General features: G+C 45.6%; 1 long non-coding RNA gene across 1 annotated transcript in view; it reads right to left on the bottom strand.

The window, feature by feature from the left end:
* The window catches only part of LOC128107634 (uncharacterized), a 119,926-nt gene that overhangs the window by 39,301 nt on the left and 54,113 nt on the right, over positions 1–26,512 (bottom strand). The window contains exons 3-4 of the long non-coding RNA XR_008217163.1: positions 18,251–18,415; positions 14,593–14,669 (exon numbers count right to left, since the gene is read on the bottom strand). This is a non-coding gene — a long non-coding RNA (uncharacterized LOC128107634). The remainder of the gene's footprint in view (positions 1–14,592; positions 14,670–18,250; positions 18,416–26,512) is intronic.

The following is a 26,512-nucleotide window of genomic DNA, read 5'->3' as shown; positions in this document are numbered from 1 at the left end:
GTTTTGGGGCTCCCCCCACACAAAACTAAACAGCAAGTGAGAAATTTCTCAGAAAAATAAAAATAAATCTTAAAACAATCATCAAACACACAAACACACACACACACACACACACACACACACACACACACACACACACACACACACACAGAGTACAGGAAGGCAACTGTCCATTTCTACACTCTCCTGGCAACAGACAGGGCCTATTGTTCAGCCAGGGCCCCAGCCAGTCATCCCCTTTCCAAGTGACTCCTTTCTCTAAATGTCATCTCCTGTCACCAAACTCATTCCCTGAATACTGTGACCCTCACCTCGGGGAACCAAAAACCTTCAACACTGTACAACTGGGGACACATCTGCTGTCTCTCCACAAGGGCACGAAGAGAAAGAGAGAGAGAGAGGATACAGGTATGCAGTGTGTGCACACACACACACAAGGTTGCATGTGCATGGGAGTGTGCAAGCATGCTTAACTGGCTCTTTATATATACCCTGGAAACTATAAACAAATATAATTAACTAAAAGACTGTTTCACAGCTAATACAGCCATCTTTTCCTCCTACTGATGATTAAAGTTATAAATGAAGTACATATTCTTCATCTCAGAGTCACCAAAACTTACATTCCAAGTGAAAACTCTCATTATAAAATTATTCTGTAACTCAGTTTTCAAAATCATATCCTTAAAATAACAATTTCACCTAATCATGCCACGGGGTGGGGGGGGATTTACTGTGGGGAAAGCATGCATGAGCATGATTCTGCTCTCCACAAACTCCCTGTCTGAGGAGTGAAAAGCAGGGTGCAAATATTCTCAACACCGTGTAGTAAGTCAGGCACAATGACCAAACCCAGCACAGTGCTGTAGGGCTTCAGAGACTACACTAACCATTTCCAAAGAGGCCATACCAGAGGTACTTAATGCTGTACCAATCACCCAAATCAAAACTGCATTAAAAAAAAAAAAAAGCAAAACTAACGCAGTTCCAAGGACCTGGAAATGTCTTGACAAGTCGAAACGAAAAAAAGATGACGGAGCATCAGCTCTCTCCCTCCTCTGCGTGCAATTTTTATACAAAAATCAATACTGCATTTATTCCGTGTAATTGCCCTTCACTAATCAGAGACCCTGTTTCAGCATCCTCTGGATTATCTTGCTTCCCTGCCTCATTGACTTTCTGCTTCCACACCCTGGCAGCGTGTTGCCCTACATTATCACAGAGTAAATTTTAACTGAATTTGCAATTTGAAATCATTGATTTTTTTTTTCAAGTTTAAACAAACAGAAGTAACTGCCAGATATTTCATAAGGAAAACCTTCTGGAAGGGAGTGTTTCATGAAATCCTTCCCGAAAAAGAAGAAGAAATGCTAGAGCAAGGGAGAAAAAAAATTTAAATGAATGCAAAAAAAAAAATTATCATCATGAAGAAGGGTACAGACTAGAGAATTCTCCCAAAGCTGGAGCAACTGGAGAGAACTTTCTAGAATCAGCGAGAGGAGTACCTTTATTTTTTCAGCACCATGGAGAATCTCATAGGTGCTAGGCAAAGGTCCTACCACTAGACTATGTCCCCAGCCCTCTTAGGCTTTTTATGTGTGCGTGTGCGTGGTGCGTGTGCGTGTGCGTGTGCGTGTGCGTGTGTGTGTGTGTGTGTGTGTGTGTGTGTGTGTGTGTGTGTGTGTGTGTGTGTATGCATTGGGAGGGGACTTATATGCATGCCATATGAATGTGTGGAGGTCAGAGGAAAATCTGGTTCAGTCCCTGTCTTTCACCTGGTTGGAGACAGAGCCTCCTGTTGTTTGAAGCTGTGTATGTCTGACTAGCTGGATGCAGGGTCCCAGGGGTCACCCCCCCACCCCCGTGCCCACTTCCCATCTCATACAGCAGTGCTGGGATTCCAGATGAGTACTGTCTCCTCCGGCTTTATTGGGCTCAGGGGGCCTGAACTCAGCTCCTCGTGTTTGCACAGCAAGCGCTTTGCCCCCTGGACCGTCTCCCCAGGCTGCCATTTCCATTTTCCATGCTGTATAGCATTAAAAGGGCTTGCCGGGTCTGCTGCGAGATGTCTACTTGAAAAGGAGCGCGGTAGATTAGCGACCATCCACAGAAGCGGTGAGCCCCTGTGTAAGAAGGCTGAGATTTTGCATCTTTCCACGTTTATGTCAATGGAATGAGGCCGCAGCGCCCAGCAGGGGGCCCAGTGCAGCTGCATGGAGGTGGCATCCAATCAGGACTCAGACTTCCACCTCTGATGCCACTCACTGGCATGACATTCTATTTACATTAGTCTGTTATTAGTCTACCATCACACAGTCTGAGACAAGGCCGCACAGAGTTGCTTAGGTTGTTGGCCTTTGACTCACTCTCTGTAGCCCAGGTTGACTTTGAACTTATGATTCTCCTGCCTCAGCCATCCTGAGAAGCTGGAATTACAGCCTTCACTTCCAGGCCTACCAGGCAGTGAACGTTTTCTGTTTTGATATCTTACCACTTTTAATTATATTCATGGGTACGTGAGTGCAGCTGCTCTCAGACCAGAGGAGTGCATCGGATGCACCTGACTCTGGGGTGCCAGGTGGTTGTGAGCTACCCCATGTGGGTGCCGGGAACCAAACGTGGATCCTCTGCAGGTCATGGTCTTGGCTGGGTGTTTCTCTGTGAGGTAGAGGCCAAACTGTAGAGGTCTCTACATAGTGAGTTCCAGGCCATCCAAGGCTATGTAGTGAGACATAAAAAAAGAAAAGAATCAAAGCAGTCCCTGCTCCCAACCACTGAGCCATCTCTCCATCCCAAAAAGGGAACTTCTCTACAAGATCCTTTGCACGGCTATCTACATGTCCTGCTTGGCGGTAACTCCTTTAGTTCTCTGAAGAGAGAGGGTAGACGGGATAGGGAGCAAAAGATAATACTTGGAAGAGTCTACAAAAGTTTAACCAATGAAAAGGGGCTACCCCACTCTGTCGGGGAAGATGGTTACCAAGGTCTGCAATGGTGAAAGTGTACCAATGGGTGTGAGAATTAGAGTCAGCACCACGGGAAAGGACAGAGAGAGACTCCAGCAGCCACCCTTCCCCCATTCCCTCTGCCTTGCTAAACTGTTAGATGACATTCCTAAAGCTAGCCCAGCCACCAAGGACTATTCCCTTATTTGGCCACTCCCTCCTCCTGAGGCTGACCACCAAGGTCCAGCTATCACAGTATTGAAGTCCAGCAATCAAAAGCCCCCTTTTGGCTGCCCTACTTAACACACCCAATCAAAACAAACCAGCTCATCCTAACATGGGGTTTCCCCTTTCCCCTTTATAAACTGCCATTTGCCCATGGGCCACGTCTGTCTCCTCCCTGTCCAGAGGCGGTCCTTTGTCCCTTGGGGCAAATGTCCACCCCCACACACTTGTTCCTTTTCTGGTCTCCCTTGTCCTCTGTCTCCTGTCTTGGTCTCTTTTTCCCTGCCCTTTATCCCTCTGGGACAAATAAATCTCCTTTGGGCTGAGAACTTGGTCTTGGTATGTCTTATGCAAATTCTGGTCCTTTCAACAAGTCCAAGATCAAAGTACCAAAAGGTTGATTATGTGGTGCAGCCCACCTCCTCCACCGATAACACCTGTCACCTAACAGACAGGGTCACCTAACTCAAGAGGCCTCCTGTAGGAAGGCACTAATGGCAGTCCCAAGGCTTTGCTCTCATTACATAACCATTTCCCAAAGGCCTTGTCTGTTAGTCTCATCCCTTTGAAGATTCCATCTTGGTTTATAAATCCAGAGAGGTCACAAATATTTGGAAGGCAGGAAGGGGCTAAGAGGATGGGCTGAACAACTAAGCCACTCAGGCTTGCCAAGACATGCCAGAGCCACCACAAATTCTTCTGGTGCCACAGTCATTCTTGTTCATTCTAAATTTACTAATAGATTTTTAGGTCAAATCACCTTTCCCAGGCATGCACCACAAGCCGCCCACTCAGCACCCTGACACGCAGCAAGTAGACTTCCTGGAGAGTAAACAAGCTCTCCATCAGTGAATCCCAGAGCTGAAATTACCAAAGCTATTTTGCTTGTAAACTCCGAGAACCCAAGGGACCCAGATGGATGGTTGGTAACTGATATTTATAAACAATCCCCTACACAGCTGGGGGAACCTGGCTGGCACAGCATGAGTCACCGACTCCCAGCAAGCTTCACTTCCGGGCTTCCTGCACCCCCTCTCAGCAGCAAGAGCCTGGGATGGTTTCCTGAGTCCTCCACTGCTGGACAGCCCATTCACCTGGAAGGGGATGTGGACTGAGCCACACACCACGTGTTCCTGTTGCACCCTCCAATCACCCAGATTCTGTGGATACTTGTCAAGATCTTCCTTCACAGGAACACCCTGCACCAGATTCTTTGGAGTTCTCAGAGATCTAGAGTGGAGAGGCGGCTCTGCTCCAAGGCCTCAGAAATAGCACAGAGTGAAATCTGCCAGCTTGCAGCTTCAAGAAGGCAGCTCACCTTTCGTGGGAGAAGCAGGCACGGAGCACATGAAAATCTCTAGTGCTCCTATTCATCTGACATATTATTCCGCTTGGAGATGACATGGCTCTTCTCCAGGCTGCAACTAATGATCCTCTTGACCTCTGATGCTCAGACTTGTGAGCAATTAACCATGTCAGGTCATTAGCTCTGAAGGACTTGGGAGCTTGGAACACGGGCAGGCCTGAAAGGCTGGAGCTGTGGCCCTGTGTCAGGCCACTACTACTGTACGATTTTATAAGCCCGTTCTCATGGGCCTCAATTTCTCCAGGCTTGGCAAGGCACAAAGGAAAACTCCTCTTCTCCACAAGGTCTAAAAGGCATGAACAAATTCTGAATTCTTAAAAAACAAGAGAAGAAAGTAGACAAAGCTATTGGCCGGCGCCAGTGACTGGCTTTCGGGAATACCTACGAACCACCTCCTCCCAAATCTCACTCCCCTTCATCTGAAATATCTATCGGTGGTTTGGAATTACTGGGTGGGCAGGAGCTGGGTAGTGGAGGTAGTATTCTAGGACAGCACTTGAGGACTGATCTCAAGGCCAAGGTTTTGGAGCAGTATGCCTAGAGATGCCCCTGCTACATTTAGGCTCCTGGGACATTTGAAAATAGGAAGACCAACAGATAGAGTAGGGGCAGGTTATTTGCGTGGTTAAAAGGATTCTTGGTAAGGACAAGACTCAGCACCGTACACCTAAACTCTCATTTCTGGGCAGATTGTGGAAACATCTGTTGATGGCAGGCATCTCCGTGAGCTAATTATGGTGCCAGGCACTTTCAGTTCATTATTGCTTCAGTCCCTTTTAATTGCCCCATAAACGGAGGCCTGCCCACGTCACATGATCTACCTGCAATCACCAAAGTAATAAATGGAGGTAGGATTTTAACCAGGTTGCTTGGCCTCAGGGCTCCTCTTCTTCCCAGGCTCCCCCATTGCTCCACTGGGACAAGGAGGGTTGGTTTGAATTCATGAATATTTAGGACTCTTATTTGGAGAAAAAAAAAAAAACTCCTTAAAATCAGGCATAATGTAATTGAAAGGGAATAGGGTTCCAGTAAGACAAATGCAGAATTTGCATGTCATTTCTTAGAAACCTCATTTCCTGAAAGCAGGTTCACGGGTGTTTCCTGTTGGATCATGCTGGCTTTGACCCTAGGATACTCTTACATTGGTACAACTCCACTGGAGGGCACAGAGAGGACTTGCCCCTTTACATTTCACTAAGGTGGGCTTTGCAGGTCAAGGCTAATTACAAACCCAGCACAGCGTTTCTTCATTTTCACTACAGGACAGCATTATGGCATCAATTCTCTCCATTCGCTTTTTTGGGGATCAAACTCAGGTCTCCTGTACCTGCTAAGCCATCTCCGTGGCTCTTCACAGCCACCCTTGCATCTAACCATGCATAACCAGCTTCAAGAAAATGGAAGTGGTATGCAGGACTCCCAGAGAGATTCCTTGAAGGAAGCTGACTCACCGGGGAGAGACCCTTTGGACTCTTTTTTCTTCCTCTGTATGATCTTTAACTTGGATGTGATGTCCAGAGTCCCTACAGCTACTTTAAGCTTATAATTGACCTGTGGATTGAAGCACTCCAAAAAAATAATGGAGGAGAAGATAGACGAAGTGCCAGCTCCCACTACCTGCTGTATGTATCAACCCTGGACTGCCCACCTTTGGACACTAAGAGAAAGAAATAGCCATCCTGTTCAAACCTTATTCTTTGGTGTTTCCTATAAAGTCAAATCTAATTCCAGCTAGTAGTAGTTTCTTAGATTACCAAATCTAGTAGTAGACAATTAGTTACATATGTGAAATCCACGTGGTAAAAGGTAAGCAGCCAGGAGGCTGGGGAGACGCCCCCATAGGTAAAGTGTCTGTCACACAAGTGTAAAGACCCGAGTTGGGGTCCCCCGTACAGACAAAGCCAGGCATGGTGGGGTGTGCCTGTGATTCCAGCACTGAGAGGTGGATGCAGAAGAATCCCAAGGGCTCAGTGGCCTGCTGGTCTAGGCATTTATAAGCTTCAAATTCAGTGAGAGACCCTGTCTCAAAATATTAGGTGGAGAAGGAAAGACAAAGGTATCTAATGTCAACCTCTGGCCTCCGTGTGTGAGCCTGTGCACCCCCCCCCACACACACATCCACATGTGCACATACGCATATACTACACACATTCACAAAATGAAAAAACAAAAACCTAAGCAGCCACTTAAGAATATTACATGGTCTGGTGAGATAGATCCGTGAATAAGGGCACTTGCCATTAAGCTGAGGATCGAATCCCATTTCCAGGTCCCACATGGTAGAAGGAGAAAACTAATTCTAAAAAGTTGTCCTCTGACCTCTGGGTTCCAGCCACGGCAGGTGTGTGCCCACACACATGCACATATACACATAAATATAGTTACATTCTATAAATTCAGAATTAATAATAGTATAATATATATTAATATAATATATGAAGCTGGGTGTGGTAGTGCATACCTGTAATATAACCCTCAGGAGACTGAGACAGGAGGATCATAAGTTCAAGACCAGCCTGGGCTATGTAACAAGATTCTGTCTCAAAAGTATAAGTGGTTTTTTGAAATATACTGACATATTTAAACTGAGTTCAGTATGATTCCTGTTTTGCAAAAACTGAAAACTGATATTTAGGCATTAAAAAAAAACTGTCTAGAGTTATACACCAAAATGTAATAGCAGTTATCTATGAGTGGTTGGACTGCCTAGCCTGCTCTTTATACAAAGCATCTTATTAACTTCAGCAGGTACTGGGCATATGACCTGTTTGAGACACCAAGTCTCTCCAGAAAACCTATTGATGTCCAGCTGATCAGAAAAACTTCAGAAGCCATTATTCAAGGCACCCCTGTCCCGCGGCACAACAGAGGGTGTGCGGAGGGGATTACTAGTCCTAGGAGGCGTCTTCACGCTCTCAGATCACAAAGGAGCCACTAACTGAATCCCAGTCTGCTCCCCAAACAGTTCCTTGACAGGCTGGAAGGGTTAGATACACGTTATTTTTCAGTGGCCATATGTGTCTCAAGTAAGAAGGAAGCCTGCAGAGATGCTTCCAAACGTTCAAAGGACCCGTTTCCAGGTCTACAGCTGTGCTTTATTAGGGGGCTGGAGTCAGTACCCAGAAGAATTTGGCAGAACATCCCTGAGAAAATGCTAACATTCAACCAGAGCAGATTTACTATAGTCGCTCTTTGGAACACAGATACCCGTCTAATAGATGTGTTCCAGAGATTTCTGTGGGTCTTTTGTTTACTTGGTGTGTGTGTGTGTGTGTGTGTGTGTGTGTGTGTGTGTGTGTGTGTGTGTGTGTGTGGTGTGTGTGTGTGTGGTGTGTGTGTGTGTGTGTGTGTGTGGTGTGTGTGTGTGTGGTGTGTGTGGGGTGTGTGTGTGTGTGTGTGTGTGTGTGTGTGTGTGTGGTGTGTGTGTGTGTGTGTGTGTGTGTGTGTGTGTGTGTGGTGTGTGTGTGTCTGTGTTTCAGATGCACGCCTCTGTGGAGGTCAGAGAACAGCGTTTAGGGGTCGTTCTCTCCTTCCACCGTAGAGGTCCTAGGGCTCAAACTCTGACCATCACGCTTGATAGCCAGTGCCTTTACATACTGAGCTGTCTCACTGGCCCTCTGTGGGCTTTCTGCAACTTGCTAGGCATCTTCCAGTCTCCCGAGATGAGGCAACGGATGGCTTTCTCCTTGACAGGGAGAGCCATGTGAAGAGCATGCCACTTGGGCAGCACCATCACTAACGGCGGCGTCCCGGAGGCTTCTGACACAAGCCTCCTGCTTCCAAAGGTTTCGAGTCTTGCTTAACATCCCCCTTTCCCAAATAGCAGCAGTGAGCTGGCAAGAACGCATCAGCAGCCTCTTTCTACCATGGTGGGGTCATTTTTTTTTTTCAGTCACATGAAAATCAACAAGAAAAAAAAAGTCTGGGGTTTTAAACAGCTTTAGTCTCCCATCTGGAGTCCAAAAAAGGCTCATTTAACTTAACACAGCCACATTTTTCAAACACCTGGTTCTTCATCGGCATTCTGTTAGAGAAAAAAGAAAAAAAAAAAAAAACAGTTCCTGCAAAACAAGACTAAAAATCTCAGTTATTGTTTAACTGCTCAGCAGTGTGTGTGGTGAGAGACCCGCAGTGTCTGTGTGTCCAAACCCTACAGAGACAGACATTCAATAATTAATGGTTTAGTGCCTCGACTACCTCTAAAACCCATTGCGGAGAACTCTGGGAGGGCAACAGTTAATTCACATTCCACAGCAGGTCGTTGATTCAGGGACCATTATCCCCACCTTCCAAACCAGAAGAGTTCAGAGATGTTAAGTTGCTGGCCCAATTCTTCCAGGTGGGAGGCAGCACATGGAGGATTCCTGTCCAGATCCACTTGTTCCCTCCATCTGCCACACCTTGTTCTTTTATTTTAGACTCTCTTTGTTGCAGATTTTATACACACATTTACTTTAACTTGTTTTTGTTTCTTTGGAGGGAGGTGTGCAGGGTCACTCCATATACCCCATATTTTATATATCTTCAAGCTGGACTTGAACTCATGACCCCCCAGCCTTAACTTCCTGAGTGCTGAGAATACAGGCATAGACCACCACGTCTGGCCACTTTAACACATACAGTCAATGGTGTTGAGCATATGCAGTGTTGTGTAACATCACTACTATCTATTCCCAAAACAGTTTTTGTTATTTCTAAGACAAGGTCTCACTCTATATCCCAGGCTGACCTCACACTCATGGCAGTTCTCCTGCCTCAGCCTCCTGAGTGCTGGGATCACAAGCATGAATCACCGTCCCCAGTTCTAAAACATTTGACCATGCGGCGCAAGCTCTGCATTAAGCAACGGCTCCTCATTCCCTCTCCCTCAGCCGGGGTGTTCTTCTTTGTTTCTGTAGCTGTACCTGTTTTAGGTGGTCCAGTCCATAATATTCATGCTATGCTTGTTCTTTGCATGTCTGGAGTCAACCTCTTAGCACACTGTTTCCATGCTCGTTCACGAAGCAGCACGTATTAAACACCATTCCTTTGTGTGGCTGAATAATTGTCTATCACATGTTTATCTACACTTAGTTCATCTAGTCAGTTGATAAACTCTTGGATTATTTTCAGCTCTGGGCACCATGACTAATGCTGCAGCGAACCCTGGTATACCAGTAACTCTTTGGGTCTTTGGAATCCTTTATGATATATGCCTAGAAACAAAATTGCATGTCATAGGATTCTTCTGTGTTGAATACTTCAGGAACCCAGATTTACTCCATATATAAACTGATTTCTCTGTGTTTGTGATGAGACCTTACTATGTCGGAGGCCGGCCACAAACTCACCATCACCCTTGGCCAGCCTCCCAAGTATGGGGGTTACAGTATGGGGGTTATAGTATAGTGGTTACAGTTAGGTTCCTCACACCCAAGGTGTTGTCACTTTCCCCACAGCTGTGACAAAATACTGGACAAAGGGACTTATGGAAAGACAGACTTACGTTGCCTCACAGATTGAGGGCATAGAGTCCATCATGGCAGAGAAAGCCTGGCATCAGGAACAGGGGGCAGCTGGTGACAGTGTGTCATCCTAGTCAGGAAGCCGAGAGAGATTAATGCTGATGCTCAACTCTTGCTTCTTGTTTAGTCCAAGACCCCAGCCCATGGCATTTTACTACCCACATTTAGGATGAGTATTTGAGTATTGCTATCTTAATCGAACCTTACAAGCTTACCTTGAGATTTGTTTCATCTGTCCTAAGTCCCATCAAGTTAATGATCATCACACCTGCTTATGATCCCAATGTGCATATTAAACACACACACACAGAGAGAGAGAGAGAGAGAGAGAGAGAGAGAGAGAGAGAGAGAGAGAGAGAGAGAGAAAGAGAGAGAGAGAGAGTTTTGATTCCATTTAGAGTCAGACTACATCATTCACACCATGGGCAAATCCTCTCTCTGTCGATGAAATGGCAACAACAAAGTCTGTGCTGAGTCCCTGAAGATTTGTGTTCAAACGCTCACATGCCTGCCCAGAACAGGCTATGGACAAATGGGAATTTTCTGCGTTCTCACAAGACAGAGAACGGAGAAACTTGGACTGCAGACACATAAAACAGAACAACTCTTTAAGTCCAGTTCACAGGCGACAATGAAAACCAAAGCCATATCAGGGATGTCTGGGGATTTGGGCTACTTCACGGACAGCAAGATGCACAGCTTTCTGGTTTCTGCCCAGGGTGTTGAGAAGGCGCATGCTTACCTGCCATGGTAAGCTTTCCCTGTGGCCACAAGGCCATGCATGAGTCATCAACCTGAGTCTTCAATAAAGCCACCTGACTGCACGGGGTTCAGAGCGCTAAACAACTAAATCCAATTCACATGGATGACAGAGACCTGCTTCATCCCTGTAGATGAGGATGAACACCCTTTACCATGAAGATTTTTTGTTAATATTATCCATGGATCCACACTGGTTGGAGTTCATGAAACTACAACAGCCTGGAGAAACATACACAGACTCTGTGTGACCGAGGTTTCTTTTCTCTCTCCTCATCTCTCTCAGCCTTTACCAAAGACCAGGGTTGCTCTCTACTCAGGGTCTGTTGCCCTTGAAGAGATGGTCAGCTGGTGTTCCAGAGCTGTGATAACTTGCACCCAGAGGACACTTCAGGAAACATAGCTTGATAAAATGACCAGCTCGCCTCCTCAATTCTGCTTTGGGCTCATCTGCATATAATGGCTTTTTATTCCGGCTAATGACTGTCAGGGCACTTGGCGCCATCACTTGTACCGTCAAGGTCAGTGTCTAGGTCGCATTCTGCTTTGTCAGTTTCCTTCCACCTTCCTGAAAGATCGCCACAGATGGTCTCTCTTTCAGTAAGGGACAAAGAAAGACCTACCGAGAGAGAAGACGGATGTCGAGGCTCTGAAATAGAGTACCACCCACGAATAACTACAGCCAGAAAGAACAAACACTTTGCTTTGTTGCTGTTGTTTTCTTTTGTTTTTCAAGACAGGGTTTCTCTGTGTAGCCTTGGCTGTCTCGGAACTCACTCTGTAGATCAGGCTGGCCTCAAACTCAAGAGATCTGCCTGCCTCTGCCTCCTGAGTGCTGGGGTTAAAAGTGTGTGCCACCACGCCCAGCTGAGGAAAAAAAAAAACACTTTCAAAGAGCCCAGTTCTCACCTGAAATCTCAAGGGTTTGTCACTACTTATTTGGAACAATGGCACTAATCAGACACTTGGATACACTCGGAGTCTCCATCTCCCCCAACAATAAGGCCCCGGAAAGGATGGCGGCGGCTGCTGATGGAGGCTGGATCCCTCTGTTTGGGATCCCATAACAAGGTTCAGTGCGTCATGTTTTGTCTTTTCCTCTTTCCACTAAGTCTAAAGATGCACACTTGACATTTAGAGCATGCGAATACAATTCCAACCTCCATCTGCGAGCAGAGACTAGTTCATTAAATAAATGTCTGTTGGTAGTACATCTTGAACATCAAGTCTGGTGTTTGATTCAGCCCTGAAATTTTCCTAAGATGATAATGAGCTGGTTCGTCGGCATCCTCGTGATATTAATCCAGATTCCATCAGGAGCACCTGGGAGGAAAGTAGGAATTGACAGGGTCTGTTGGTGGATGGATGGGAGGCCTCCTGCTGCATGTCTGAAGTGCAGGCTGCAGTGACCACGGGCCTTTGTTCTTAATCATGTGAGCTGCTCCTTCATTAGACATGTAAAGCTTGCCCTGCCTTAATTTGACTAGAAACTGAGCTTATATTTTAGGAAGGGCGATGAGCACCCACAAATGTGACTGAAATGTTACTGCTAGGGTGACTGGGGAAGAGACAAAACTGTCTGGTTGGATGGTATTAAAGGAGGGGGATCAGGCCCATGCTAGGGCCATTGGCCAGTTGGTACACAGACAGGGAGACAAGAAAAATGGGAGGGGCCATTTCTGGAACCTCAGTCAAAGTTCTCAGAATAATGGCTAAGTAAATAATGTAGAGAAGAAAAATACTACAGAGTTAGGTGGGCCTGGCAGCAGGCCTGAGCTGTAACCCCAGCTACTTGGAAGGTGGAGACAGGACCTGCCTGGACAAATGCTTGTGTCTCTTTACCTGGTATGGTGATTTAAAAAAAAAAAAAAAACTTGCTTTAGTTGGCTTCCTATGACAAACACCACAACCAAAAGCACCTTGGACAGAAATCGGTACTAAAAATGGGGTTGTTGCTGGAATGTACCTGACCATGTTTTTGGAGAGACACTTGCAGAAGGAAGCACTTAGAACTGTGAACTGGAAAAATCATCGAGTACTTAGAGTTTCATGGGCTTTTCTGTTCAAGCTTAGAGGATGGGAGTGCTGAGAGAAAAGCAGAAAACGGAATTCTGGTCCATGGAGTCTTAGGGAAAGTTTAACAGTTGCCCAAGACTCTATGGGGGCCTTTGTGTGCTGTATCTAAATTAAAAATCTGTAGGAGTGAAACCTTTGCTTTGCTAGACCAACAGACAGTGGACAGTGGTTAGCTGTGGCTGGAAAATCGGCTGTGATTGGTTGAGATACATGCATCACTGAGGCTAATCTTCCGAAGACTATTTCTTCAGACTCAGCACACAGGCACTGTGGTCCAAGGGAGCCAAGGCTGCATCTCAAGCTGCCAGCCTAGCTCTGCAATGTGTTAAGTCTCCCAGGTGGTACTGTTTTTGAAGACAGGAGGGATACAAGACTGAGGAAGCTGTGGAGAGCAGCTGAGACCTGACACCATGTGTCAGGGTCAGAGTCCCTGAAGAGAGGTCAGCTAGGTTCCCACAGCCCCTCCTCAGGCAGGTACCAAAGTTCCTGGGTGCCCAAGTGCCTCATTAAAAAGGATGTGCCACTTACTTATGTTTAAATCTTCCCATTTAAATTATGTCTAGACTACCTAAAATACCTGATATGACGTAAATACCATGTAAACAGTATAGTGTTTCAGAAGCTACAAGAAAGGAAAGTCTTTCCATAAACATACATTTAAAAAAAGAGATGGGGGAAGGGAAGGAGAGAGGGATGGAGGGAAAAGGAAATAAGAAAGGAAAAAAGGAAGAAAAACAGCTGGGCAGGGGAGATGACATATTTGAGTTCCTCTATTCAATAATAGTATTCTTTATCTACACACAAAAATATTATCTGAAATCTCTTCATTCATACATTTACTAACTAATAAAACTCATTTCAAGTTATATATACTGAAGATATACCAGGCACCGGTTTGTGGTTTAAGATTAAGACAAGAACCTATCCACACACAGCAGCTACAGTTAAGAGTCACAAAGGCCACAGCTGGTGAAGCCCAGCAGACATGCTAAGCTAGTGTGGAGACTGAGAGAAAGGGATAGGGGTCAAGGAACATCAAGAAAAGCTTTTCGCCAAAACTGGTGAAGACTGGGCTGACTTTTGGAGGAGGGTCACAGCCTTGGCTCTGGGCTCTGCAGAACTGGCAGAGGAGAACTCAGAAGAGTAGGAAGTAAAGAAGAGCTTGGAACCACAAGCGTCAGCAACAGGAACACGAGGCTAGAGGCAAAAGACAACAACTGGACATTGTTCTTGAACTCTGTCATCATGAAAGTTCTAGGAATTTCATGATAAGATTTGCGTTCTGGCTGCTCCAGAAAGAATGTGTGAACTCAGTATCTCAACTGGGGTGGTCAAAAGAGATGCCACAAAACGCATGAAACAATTCATCTATTTCACCTTAGGAAAGCACACACACACACACACACACACACACACACACACACACACACACACACACACACTCACACTCACACACAGAGAACTTACTTCAGTCTAACTTGTATGTCGGTGTAATTTTATGGTTCACAGACTTTCTGTGACAGAGAAGAAAAAGAGACTGTGAAACTTCTAGTAGTGCTGGCTGTAACAGCCTCCATTTATGAAGGCATGCACTTCCTACAGTGTTTACACTCTCATATGGAGCTGGTATGATCATTGTCCCCATCAGATGGATGAAAAATCTGGACTTTGGAAAGATGACATGATGGGCCCAGGCCACATAGCTATTAGGAGATACCTGTGAGCTTCTGGACTCCTGCAGCTATATCCTCAGCTCCCATGCTACTTGGTTGGAAGGATGGGATAGTTGACAACCTGAGAAGAGAAAGCAGATCAAGGCATTATAGAGATGGCGAAAGAAACACAAGTTTAATTTTAATCTCTTGCGAAATCCCCCAACGCTTACAATAAAAACGTGCCAATCCTTTGGGGTGGAGAACACACAATTCTACTGGGTAGATTAGCAGCCTAGAGGATGCTGATTTCAGAGTCAGTATTAGGGAATGGAGGGCCCAGAATCAAATTCGTTTATGTGCAAAACCTCCATGTGAGAGGCAAGCTAGGCAGTCAGTGTCTAAACTTCTACTTCTAGAAAGAAAATGGAGGAGGGAGAATTGTCTCTGTGTATTTTCAGTCACTGTAACAAATACCTGAGATAATCAGTACACAAAGATAAAAGGGGGGAGGATGACTCATGGTTTTGGGGGCTTCAGTCCATGATCAGTTGGTACTGTTCTTTAGACCCATGTCAGACCATCATGGCGGAGGCACCAAGCAGAGACCAAGACCACTCAACTTGTGGCTGGGAAGTGAAAAAGAAAGAGAAGCCACCAGCCCACACTGGTGTGTCAAAAGGCTTCCAAGAAGTTTCCTTTAAAAGACAGCCAATAGAACATGGGATGGTTAGACTCATTAGAGGCAACTTGAACTGAATTCTACAGAATGTGGCTGGCCAACAGGTGCTGTCCATGAACGGCTTGTTCTAGAAATGTGTTTTCACTGTATTTTAGCAAAGTATCTGTCTGCCACAGATTAGAATTTTTTAAAAAGAACCAATCATTCATCCCAGATAGTTTTAGAAGCATTGATTTAGACAATGGGTTGATTCAGAAATAACACACAGAAAAGTAAAGCAAATTTTAGAACAAAAAAAATGATTATTAACTTGGGGATAAAAACAAAAATTTGTTCAGGAAAAGGAAAGTAATTATAGTTTTCTACATGACTGAATTCTGAATAGCATATAAAGTCATAATAATGTAAACATTGACTGTTGATTTAGCTAAGATTATGATAAATTATCTTTGAAGGATAGGAAGTGAGCATGTGTAGCAGAGAGAGGAAAGGCAGGAATGAAATCCCATCTTCCCTGGTGAGAAGCCAATAGATGTAGCCAACCAGAGAAGAATCAAGAGGTAAGAGCACCACCGTGTTATTTATAGATATGGAAGGACAATTTCTAATCAGCCATATGAAAGCAGCTCCCTGTAGGGAAGAGGACACAGAAGCAAGGCAGATGGGGACAACGGGATTCTTAACAGTCCTTAAAGAATTGTTTATCTCTGCACGCCTATAAACCTAGCCCTTGGGAGGTGGAGGCAGGAGGATCAGAAATTCAATATCGTCCTTAGCTACATGGCAAGTTTGAGGCTAGCCTGGGCTATGTGAGACTCTGTCTTAACAAACAAACAAAAAGAAGTACTTATCTCTTTGAACTATGTGCTTGGATTTCCCTAACAAATCAAAATCCGAAGCCAGTTAGTGTTGAAGCAAACAATCATGCACATACTTGAATAGACAATGGGATTGCATGGGCTGGACTCGGTAGATGGCTCAGTGGGTAGGAGGGCTCGCCATGTAGACATGAAGACCTGAGTTCAAATCCCCAGCACACACATAAAAGGCTAGACATGGCCACAAATGCCTGCAACCCCAGTGTTATGAAGTGGAGACCAGAGGATTGCTAGGACTCTAGCTTCATGAAAGACCCTGTCTCAAGGCAGAAAAGACACCAGGCATACTCCTCTCTATCCTGAAAGGACATGGGCACATATTTGCATATATACTATGTGCACACACACACACACACACACACACACACACACACACACACCCCAAAAAAAATTGCCTAGGCCTAAAGATTATTAAAGCCCATCACATAGCTCAACATATTGTTGGTCATCCAGAACTACAACCTATCACTTTCATTTCCCTGTATCCTGAAAGAAATCAGGAAACAGAACTTGATAAAGGAAAATGAGTTTATTTACAACTTGGCCAGAACAGACGAGAAAAATAAAACCAATCCACTTCTTCCCCACCATGTACGCAGCAGTTTTATAATTTTAGAAAACAGTGAAACCAGGGCCTGAAGGCAGGTAGGTTTGTCTGAAACAATTCAGTAACCCTTTCCTGCAAGAAAGGAGACTGGTCCTCAGGCTGCCCCCACTGTCTCTGTGCCGACCAAGCTGCCTTGGTTCTCAGCACAGACGGGCACCAGTGTCTCTCTTTAGAATTCAGAACATCTCTTCTGCTCCAACAGGGCACAAGTGTCTCTCTTTAAGAATTCAGAACATCTCCTCTGCCCCGCCAGGGCTCCAGCCCATTTTCTCTCAGCATCAGATCACAGTTACAAATATAATAATCAATACTCATAAGGGGAGGTTGTGTTCCAGATAATCTGCTTAAGAAAGCAGTTAAGTGTTTGGCATGTTTCAACCAGCTAGAAAGCATCACTTCCCAAACGAAAACTATCACACTCTGGGTGATATATAGAAAGTCGACCTTGACTGTTGAGTTACAATTCTCAGTAGGTCTAGTGATTAATTCTGACAACTTCAAATAATCTTTGAACATATATCTATCTCCATCTATATACTAAAAGACACGGAGTCTTAGAGATGAACTCCTGGAGATGCTTAATTAACCCTGTATTACAAGACATAAGCACAAAGTCCCTCATACATTCCCTTAAATGCTGCCAACCTACAATTTTGTACAGGTTTTAGAATATCATGATGCTATTGTAAGCTTATCGAGGTTTACAGATGGCATTATACCATGATCCCTATTATCATAATTAGGCATTGTTAAGCATCCAACTGCATTCTAGTTGCTGGAACAAATACTCACAAAGACAGATAGCCTTTGCCTGAAGGGACACCACTTTAAATAGACAGTGGAGTAATTCAAAGGGGTGGGGGGAAGAACAGAGCTGCTAAAAAAGGCAGCAGCATTTTATCCATGTTTCTCTGGAAGAGATAAGGTGATTGAAAGCACCGCAGAGGGTACATCTTTGTTTGGAGAACCATAAAATCAGAGTTTAAGACCACGAAAGAGCTTTGGAAGTCACCTAATTCCATGAGCTGCTGGGGGTGGAAGAAAGAAGGATCTAGTCCACCAATGTGTATGTAAATTTTTCCTGAATTTTCCTACGAAGGTCCTAGGTGTTCATAAAACTCTCAAGGAGTTTGATTACATGATCTCTCTCATCTGAGCCATTTTTGCAGTTTAGAGCTCATAGAACTCAGACTTGTGGCATACTTTGCTTTTCCCTGTGTAAGCAGGGGAGGGGGGCAGGGAGGAGCCCACATCTGTCTCAGGGGCAACTCAGGCAGCAGCAGAGCTGGGAAATGCTTGTCATCTCCTAGCCCTGGGTTCTCCATCTATATCCTGATACCATCTCTGTGTACTAATCGCCACATTCAGCTGATTTTAGTCATATACATAAGAAATGGATGCTTTAAGACTCGTCAGTGAACTTTACACACAATTTTCGATTTTACATTCACACACAAAGTATAGATTTTGCATACCCCCTCAATGGTCCAAGCCAAAAGCTTAGACAACACCTATGACCCCTTCATTTCCCTTCCACATATTCCCCAACCACTCACATGGCTTGGGTAAGAGCCTCGAGGCCAGCTCCGCATTGGGCAGGGACCTGAGCACTGGGAGCATGAGTTTCTCACTGCTCTGGAAGTGGGGAATGCAACTCCACATTGTAGCTGTGCAGCTTGAGGAGTCCATCAGGGGCATCTACTCAAGTGTACCTTGAGTGCCTGGCAGGAAAGAAGACAAGTAAAATGAAGTAAAGCTAGTGAGCTCATTGATTAAGGGGGAGGGCGGTCACATTCAAAGAGAGAGTGAAAGCAGGCAAGAAGAAGACTGGAGCTAGGTGTCTCTGCACTGGCTATTTATGTCAGAAGCGGATTCTGAAACTGTTTAATGGAAGTGCTGGCATGCTATTTTTTCTTAGTCAAAATTTTTTATTCTTGAAGAGAAAGCTTTCAGGTCATTGTGTAGGCTTACAAGAAGGACTGGCAGGACTAGAGATGGGACATGGCTCACAGGAATCCTTATTTATTCACAGGTCACAATCAGGATAGACTCAGGACATGGTTCTTCAGCCATTTTTAAAATCTAATCTGTGATATTGGTTAGACAGAGGGGTAAGTATAGTTCTACAGGAGATCTGGTCAGGTAGTAGAAATCCCAGGTGTCGTCAGTCAGAGAGAAGCTTAAACCAGAACCCTCAGAGTACAGGCACCCATTATTTTCTCATATCCCCTCTAGATCCCAACTAGCTGTCCTGTCTCCTGGCCATATATTTTCCATCCACAGAGTGGGTCCAGTTCACACATGCCATCTTCCTGAGACTCTGCAAGCCCCCATGACTTCAATAATCAGGCATGACCCAGCTTAGGACCAGCCCTGGCTATGTGACTGTCCCTACCCACTGTCTCCTAACCTGGGCAGCACCACCTCATCAGGCCAGTGCTCACACACAGGCCTCTAAAACTGCCCTGGCTGCAGGGAGAGACACACAGCTAGGGGTGTTTGGGCCTGTGTCATCACTAGCTGTGACTCACGTCTCAGTGCACATCTGAGACTATGCTGGTCTCATTACCTTAAGACTCAAGCACAACCCAAGTCAGCAGTGGCCCAGTGGCCAAGGGTCTAGCTTTATGTACACTATTCTAATCCCAAGCAGCACAGCCGGGTACGAGACTCCATTGGTAGGTAGGGCAGGGTAGCAAGCATGTGACTTTGCTCTGAAATTTGGGATGGGCTCGGGAAGCTACACCAAAGATCCTAATGGTCCCCAGCTAAAGAGAGAGCCTTTCCTTGGAAACAGCTCCATTATGAAGGGGAGGACCTTCTAGGTCAGCCAGCATCTCTTGTGGCTAGTGCTGGGCCATGAGTCCACTTTAGCAACAACACCTAGCTGATGGGCCTTAAGCTCTTGCTGGCCACAGGTGTAAGAAGGTACTGGGTCTAGTCCATCCACAGTGGATCTGCCCAGAGCTGGACAAGAGCCTACCTACAGTGCTTGACCAAACTGGACCAAACCTCTAACTGAAGACCAGGATAGCCTGATTTAAGTATTATATAATGTGCACGTACATCAAAACATTATGTTGTACCCGATTGATATAGACAACTTCATGCTTTTATATCTCAGTTAAAAGAGAAAAATTCTAAATATGAGTAAATTAAACTAAAATGCGGGAGTCAGCAGGAGTCTGTGATTTGTTGCAGACTTAGGATTTTCTTCAACTTTTTAAAAGTATACTAAAATTTGATCAAGTTAATTAAAATGTGTGGGAATGCTTAAAAATAATATGGTTGCCAGGCACATCCACCTGTAATCCCAGAACCAAGAAAGGTGAGGAAGGAGGATCATGAGTTTGAAGTCAGTCTAGACTACATAAAAAGAGCCTGCCTCAAAGCAAATACATAAGTAACTAAAAATTACACACATATATATTATTTGTGGCATTTAAAAATCCTGTTTTATTATATTTATAAAAATGCTTAAATATTTAGGACGTTGTTATACTGGAATCGTTAGCTAGTGATAGCTAACAATTGTTAGTAGCCATAGCTTGCTACACTCAGCCACCTGGCCTCCATAATTGAGTATCTGGGTAATAATGACAGACAGAGAATGGAAACACATACAATGTGGCACATTGGGAGGAGGAACAAATGCATGGGCCCAGTGACATCTTCCCACGCCATCTTCAGGGTTCTGGCATGATGTTTAGGTTTAAATAGAGGGCAAGAGGTATGCAGAGCTAAGCGCCCCGGCCCTGGTTGGTCCCGCCCCCAGTTAGTCCCGCCCCCGGTTGGTCCCGCCCCCGGTTGGTCCCGCCCCCAGTTAGTCCCGCCCCTGGTTGGTCCCACCCCCGGTTGGTCCCGCCCATTGCTGGCCCTCCACCACCTTGGCTGCAGTCTTTAAGTTGTCAGAATCATGGAAATTTCTTTCCAGAAGACAACGCCCCCCTCTGGCTGGTACCAGAGCCTAGCCTTTTCCTTTCCCAGCAAGGGATTTCTGAGTAAATTCCAATTCTTTGCTGGGGGGGGGGGGGGGGGGGGGGGGGCATTGCTTCAATAACATGGTAACCAAAGGGAGAGGTACAGATGTCTCTCTCTAGAAGATCTTCCACTTCTGCCACGAACTTCCAGAGTTGCAAGTCTTCCCAACCAGGCACTTGGAAGTGCTTGAAAAAGGTCGAATATACTGAAGGAATTTGTAAATGCAGTGTAATGTTTCAGGTGATTTCATTAATTAATATTATCATTGGGGATAGTTTTGGGGGAACCTATCGAAACCGCACTAATGAAAATGCTTGCTTTTATCAGCAGTTCTAATGACTGCAACTGGACACAGTTCTCTCATCAGGAATGACAGACAGAATATGCAAACAAATGAAGGCCAGACCTTCCAGAATGCTGACCATGCCTGTAGCGCTAACCAGTCCGGGAAGCAATCAGCAGCCTGTGAAGCCAGCATGCTGTACACCAGACTGACAGGAGAACAAGGCATCTTGCCAGCAGCAAACAGATTCTGAAGAGAGATCCTCGGGCCCCTCCTTTTTGGCTATGAGATTCCTGAGACAATGGGCTCCCCTCCCCAACCCCCTACACATGCGCACCCATGAACTGGAATTTCCCTGGGAATCTCAAGCTGGCAGAAAGGAAAGGTGAAGCTTGAGGCTAGCAAGAGGGGGAGGTTAGAAGAAATTCATGACGTTCTGACATTTCCGAGCATCTTCTAAGAGAGACCGCAATCAAGGCGAATGGTGGGTCTGGGATGGGAGCGATCACACCTTGACCAGAACTGCTTAGTTATACATACATCTTGCTCTCTGTTTAAACCTCAACTTCATGTCAGGGTCCCAAAGGTGGCCTAGGATGGGTCCCTGGACCTCTGTGTCTGTTCCTCTTCCCAGTGGAGCCTCACTGAACAAACCTTTCTCTGCCTGTGTTTCACTGTTACTTGTGTCTTCAACAGGCCTGGCGGGGACAGGTGGTCGAGGCCAGCCAGGCTCTGATCCTAACAACTCAGGAGAAAGTAACTTTTTGGCACAGTCACGGTTGGCACAAACCAGTAAGGCATGGTCAAGAGTTAATAACTTTCCCAGGTTTTTGTCCCTGCTTCCAAGTTTGAACTGATGAGAAACAGCCAGGTATGCCCCTGTCACCAACCACATCAGATGCCCAGCCATCGCCTCCAAACAGGACACCTACCAAGCATCTTTTGGAAACACTCAGCAGCTCTCCTGCTCTCTCCTACCTGCCTTCAGCCTCTGCCAAAAAGCAAGGGGAGGTGGCTTTGAATAGATACTTTTTTCCTCACTGGTTAGTTGTCATCTCTTGCCATATTAAAATGCTCTCTCAGACATAAGAGATCTAAACTGACCCTTCTCACACATTCTTCCCCAACTTGCGTGGCCACCCTCTCCACAGTCAGGCGAGGAGGAAATTCTGTCAGGTCCTTGTCCTCAGAAGCTCCCTGCCGCCCCCACTGTCTGCCAATTCTTGGCCCTTTGGGAAACATGACTCCCACTCCGTCCTGTCCTCCACCCACCGGAACACAGCCAGTGACTGTTCGCTAGTCTTATTTTTTTGCCTTGCTCCCTAGACCACAGCATCAGAAGGGAAAGCATGCCCCTCTGCTTCGCTCGCTCTACCCCAGCCATGAGCTCTGTGACAGGCGAAAGACAGGCCCATCAGTGGGAAGCCAGGGTCTTGTGGATACTCATTGTATTCATGACCTTCCCTAATATCATAAGGATTTTTACAAGTGCAAAAAAAAACACCACTCCCAAAGAGGGGGCGTTATAGTTTATTTAGCATTGTGTGTGTGTGTGTGTGTGTGTGTGTGTGCGCGCACAAGCATGTGGAGGCAAGAGGTTGACATTGGGTGCCTTCCTCTATTGCTTTCCACCTTATCATCTTTTGAAACGGGGTCTGTCACAAAATTTGATGCTGATAGATGCAGCTAAACAGGCTGGCCGTGACATCCCAGATCTACCTGTCCCTGAGCCGCAGCACTAGGGTTACAGACACTCACCACCACACCTGAATTTTTGTAATTATATTTACTTACTTGTAACAAGTCTTTCTCTGCCCCACCAGCTCTCAAATAATGACAGAGATTTCTTATTAATTGTGAAAGCTCGGCCTATAGCTTAGGCTTGTTTCTAACAAGCTCTTATAACTTAAATTAACCCATTTCTATTAATCTACATTCTACCATGGGTCTAGTGGCTATTACCTCTCCTCTGCACATCCTGCTTGCTCTGCATCTCCACCCCACTCTTCTTCCCAGAGTCCTCTCTGTCTCCAGAAGTCCTGCCTAAACTCTTCCTGGCTATTGCTGTTCAGCTTTTTATTACACCAATCACAGCAATATATTTTCACACAGTATATAAATATCCCACAACATTTACTCTCTCTCTCTCTCTCTCTCTCTCTCTCTCTCTCTCTCTCTTTCTCCTTGTGTCAGTTCTCTCCTTCCACTATGTGGGCCCTGAAGATTAAATTCAGGTTAGAGAACAACTTTGAAAACTCAGATTTCTCTCTCTACTGTAGAGGTCCCAGGGATTGAACTCAGGTCTTCAGACTTGGCAGGAAATGCCTTTACCTTGTCAGCCTCACCCACACCCAGCTTGTTAGCAGTGCTGGGGATTCAGATTCCGGACCTCATGGTAAGCAAGCATTTTACCATGACGCCACCTCCCTAGTCCAGGACGTTATAGTCTAGCTAATTCAATCCATCCAACACTCTATGCACGTAGGAAATGCCAGTCTCAAATGAAGTGCTAAAAGCAGAAAGAAACTAGCAAGTGTCCAACTGTCCCCGATCCCACTGAGTGTCCGTGATAAGATGATTAGGATGTGTGCCCTGACAGCAAGAGACTCACACTATAACGGCAATGACAGGCATGAAGAAAAAGAGTCAAGCATAGAGTGTGCTGGCTGGAATACACCAGAGGCACAGAACACACAGTGTGCCCACACAGGTTACACAGATTTATCTTCCTCTCCAACGTGTTTTCCTAAAAGACTGCGTGCAGACGAGTGTGTGTGAATCACATCGCCTGACACGCCTATTGGTCTGTCTTTGCTGAAAGAATTGTTGCAACGACACTTTCAAAAGTCAATTCCTACGTTAGTTCTTTTGGAAATTTGGCACTTAAGTAGAATGATCTTTTTTTTTTTCCAAAAAGCAGCTAACAGTTGCATTATATTCTGAAGAGTCGAACAACCATACTAGGTGAAACACGGGACACTGTAAGAGAAACGGGAGGGGCTGGAGAGATGACTCAGTGGTTAAGAGCACTGACTGCTCTTGCAGAGGACCCGGGTTCAATTCCCAGCACCTACATGGGAGCTCACAACCATCTGTAACTCCAAGATCTGCACCCCCCTCACAGATATACACGCAGGCAAAATACCATTGCAAAAAAATAAAAATAAATTATTTAACAACAAAAAAGAAGAGTAGTTTCCTAGGTAAAATACTTTAAAATGCAGTCAGGGCCAGGGAGATGCTTCAGTGAATAAGAGATCTTGCTGTATAGACCCTGAAGACCTGAGTTCATTCCCTGGATTCTTCAGCAGAAGAGAACCAACTCCTGACAGTGGTCCTCCGACCTCCATACAGCACACATGCCAACATACATATAAATCGGAAGCAAAACTTTTAAACATTTCAGTGTAGACATGTGCCACTGAACAGCAGACGCATCTTAGGTGACTTTGTTCCTATGCAATCACTGCTACAATCTAGACAGGAAAGGCCAGTTCCCCCACAAGGCCTCGCTGACGCAATCAAGGGCATGGAAAACAGCAGACAGAGAAAGCTGCTGCCAGCATCCCTCGGAAAGGTACTTATGTAGCCTTTCTTTAAGAGAAAGCACGCACTCCAAAATAACAATGCTAAGTGAAGTAAATACACAACCATTAACAGATGCTTCTTCTCCTTTTCAAGTGGTATGCACTACACATCCATCTGCGTATGCCTTATTTTCCTCCAGGACTGGCAACACATCACTACAGACAGGAGTAAAGCATTGTGCTGTGGATGTCTCCACAGCTATGAAGTCAGTCACTAAGTAACAGAAAATTTTCAGCTCATTATAATCGTGTGGGGTATTTGATCTGATGTGAACCATAGCATCATTAGGTTAGCATATGACTATGCCTGTTAGAAGAGGCCAGTGGGATGATGCATGGGGTGGGGGGGGGAGCAGGGTGTGTGTGTGTGTGTGTGTGTGTGTGTGTGTGTGTGTGTGTGTGTGTGAGGAGAGCTGGGCCTGAAGCTCATGTCACCTTCTCAAAAGCACTTCTGACCCTGCCTCGGTTCTGCTACAGACAGCTCGGTGCCTGGGAGTGAGTTCTGTGCTCGCATGCAGATGGGTGCCCTCACATGACATCTTCTAGGGAGAAGATAAATCCAAATGCTGGTTTCAGACCTAAAAATGGTCCTCAAGGCAGCAGCCATGTTAAATAAACGTACTATAGACAGGTGGGGTGAGGGGAGCAGATCTGAACCCTGTCTTGATGCTATGCCTAACACGGTGTGCTTTCTGCTTTCCACTGCTTTCCATGGGGGGAGCTGGTGTGCCCTTCATTATCACGTGACCACAAAATGAAGCAGAGCTCAACCTTTCTATACTAAAGAGCAAACCAGGTGTCAATGGAGAAGCTGAGTGACCTCTAATCCATCCTACTCACTTCCTAAAAGTGAATGTTCCACAGGAGACTGGGCCAACTTTTTAATGCTAGGTAGCATCAAAAACAGAAAGGTCATTTTAATTTCCCCATGTCTGAAGACTGATGAACAAGGTCCCAAGTATTCATTAAATACCTCTTTTAGTTCCTACTGGGTTCAAGACCCCACAAGACAAGCGCTGTGGGCAGAATGAAGTCAGCAGAAGCCTGCCACCCTGGGCTTTACATTCCAGAGCCAAAGGAGACCAATCTGGAAAGCGGGTGAGTGGTTAGATGTCTGAGTTTTATAACAAGGACTAACAAGAAAGACCTTTGTCAGATGAGTCCTCTGGGAAGTCAAACACAGGGACTCCTTTAGGATGAGCAGTGAGCCTTGTGAGCAACTAGGATAAGAGTGTCCCAGCAAGAGGAAGTTCCAGGCCAGAGAGACCCTGAATATAAGAAGAACTGATTAAGCCCAAGGCAGCTGCTGGGAAAAGACCCAGGGCACAATAGAGATTGGAGTAGACAATGTGACAAGAGGCAGGAGGCCATGCAGGGCCATGTAGGCTACAGAGGGGAACAAGTCACCAGGAAGCTGCAGGTGAGTCTCTGATTGGAAGTGACACAAGCCAACTCATGCATTTGAACAGCCACTCTGGTCACAGGACTTATGAGTGGGTTTAGAGGACTTTTGGCAGGGACTACAGATTCCTCAGAACCCAGGCTTCTTCCTGTTAGTCTTGCTAAGCAAGCTAGGCTCTACCACCTGTCCTAAAGACTCAGGTTATAGCTTAAGATGGAGAAAGGGGATTGATTCAGTGAGGCCACATTGGGAAGAGGAGCAAATAAAGAGGCCCAGTGGCCCCACCCCCACCCCAAATCTATCTTCAGGGTCATGACATGAAATTTAGGTTTAAACAGAGGACAAGAAGTATGCATTGCTATGTAGTCCTGGCTACGGCTGAAAGATAGTCTGACAGGTTGTCACAAGTCTGTGAATTTCTTCCTGGGAGACAAGCTCCCCCTCTGTCTGGCACCAAGCTTTGGCCCTTTCCTTCTTCCAGCATTCAGCTCCTAGAATTCCAACTTCTTGAGGTCCATGGTCTCCAATGTGTGACAGCCAAAGGTAAAAACGTCTCTTTAGAAGC

Source organism: Peromyscus californicus, unplaced genomic scaffold, assembly GCF_007827085.1.
Source record: "Peromyscus californicus insignis strain IS unplaced genomic scaffold, ASM782708v3 Scaffold_12__1_contigs__length_115047231, whole genome shotgun sequence".
Lineage (NCBI taxonomy): Eukaryota > Metazoa > Chordata > Mammalia > Rodentia > Cricetidae > Peromyscus > Peromyscus californicus.
The sequence above is the reverse complement of the archived record's forward strand: the minus strand, read 5'-3'. Positions and strand labels throughout refer to the sequence as shown.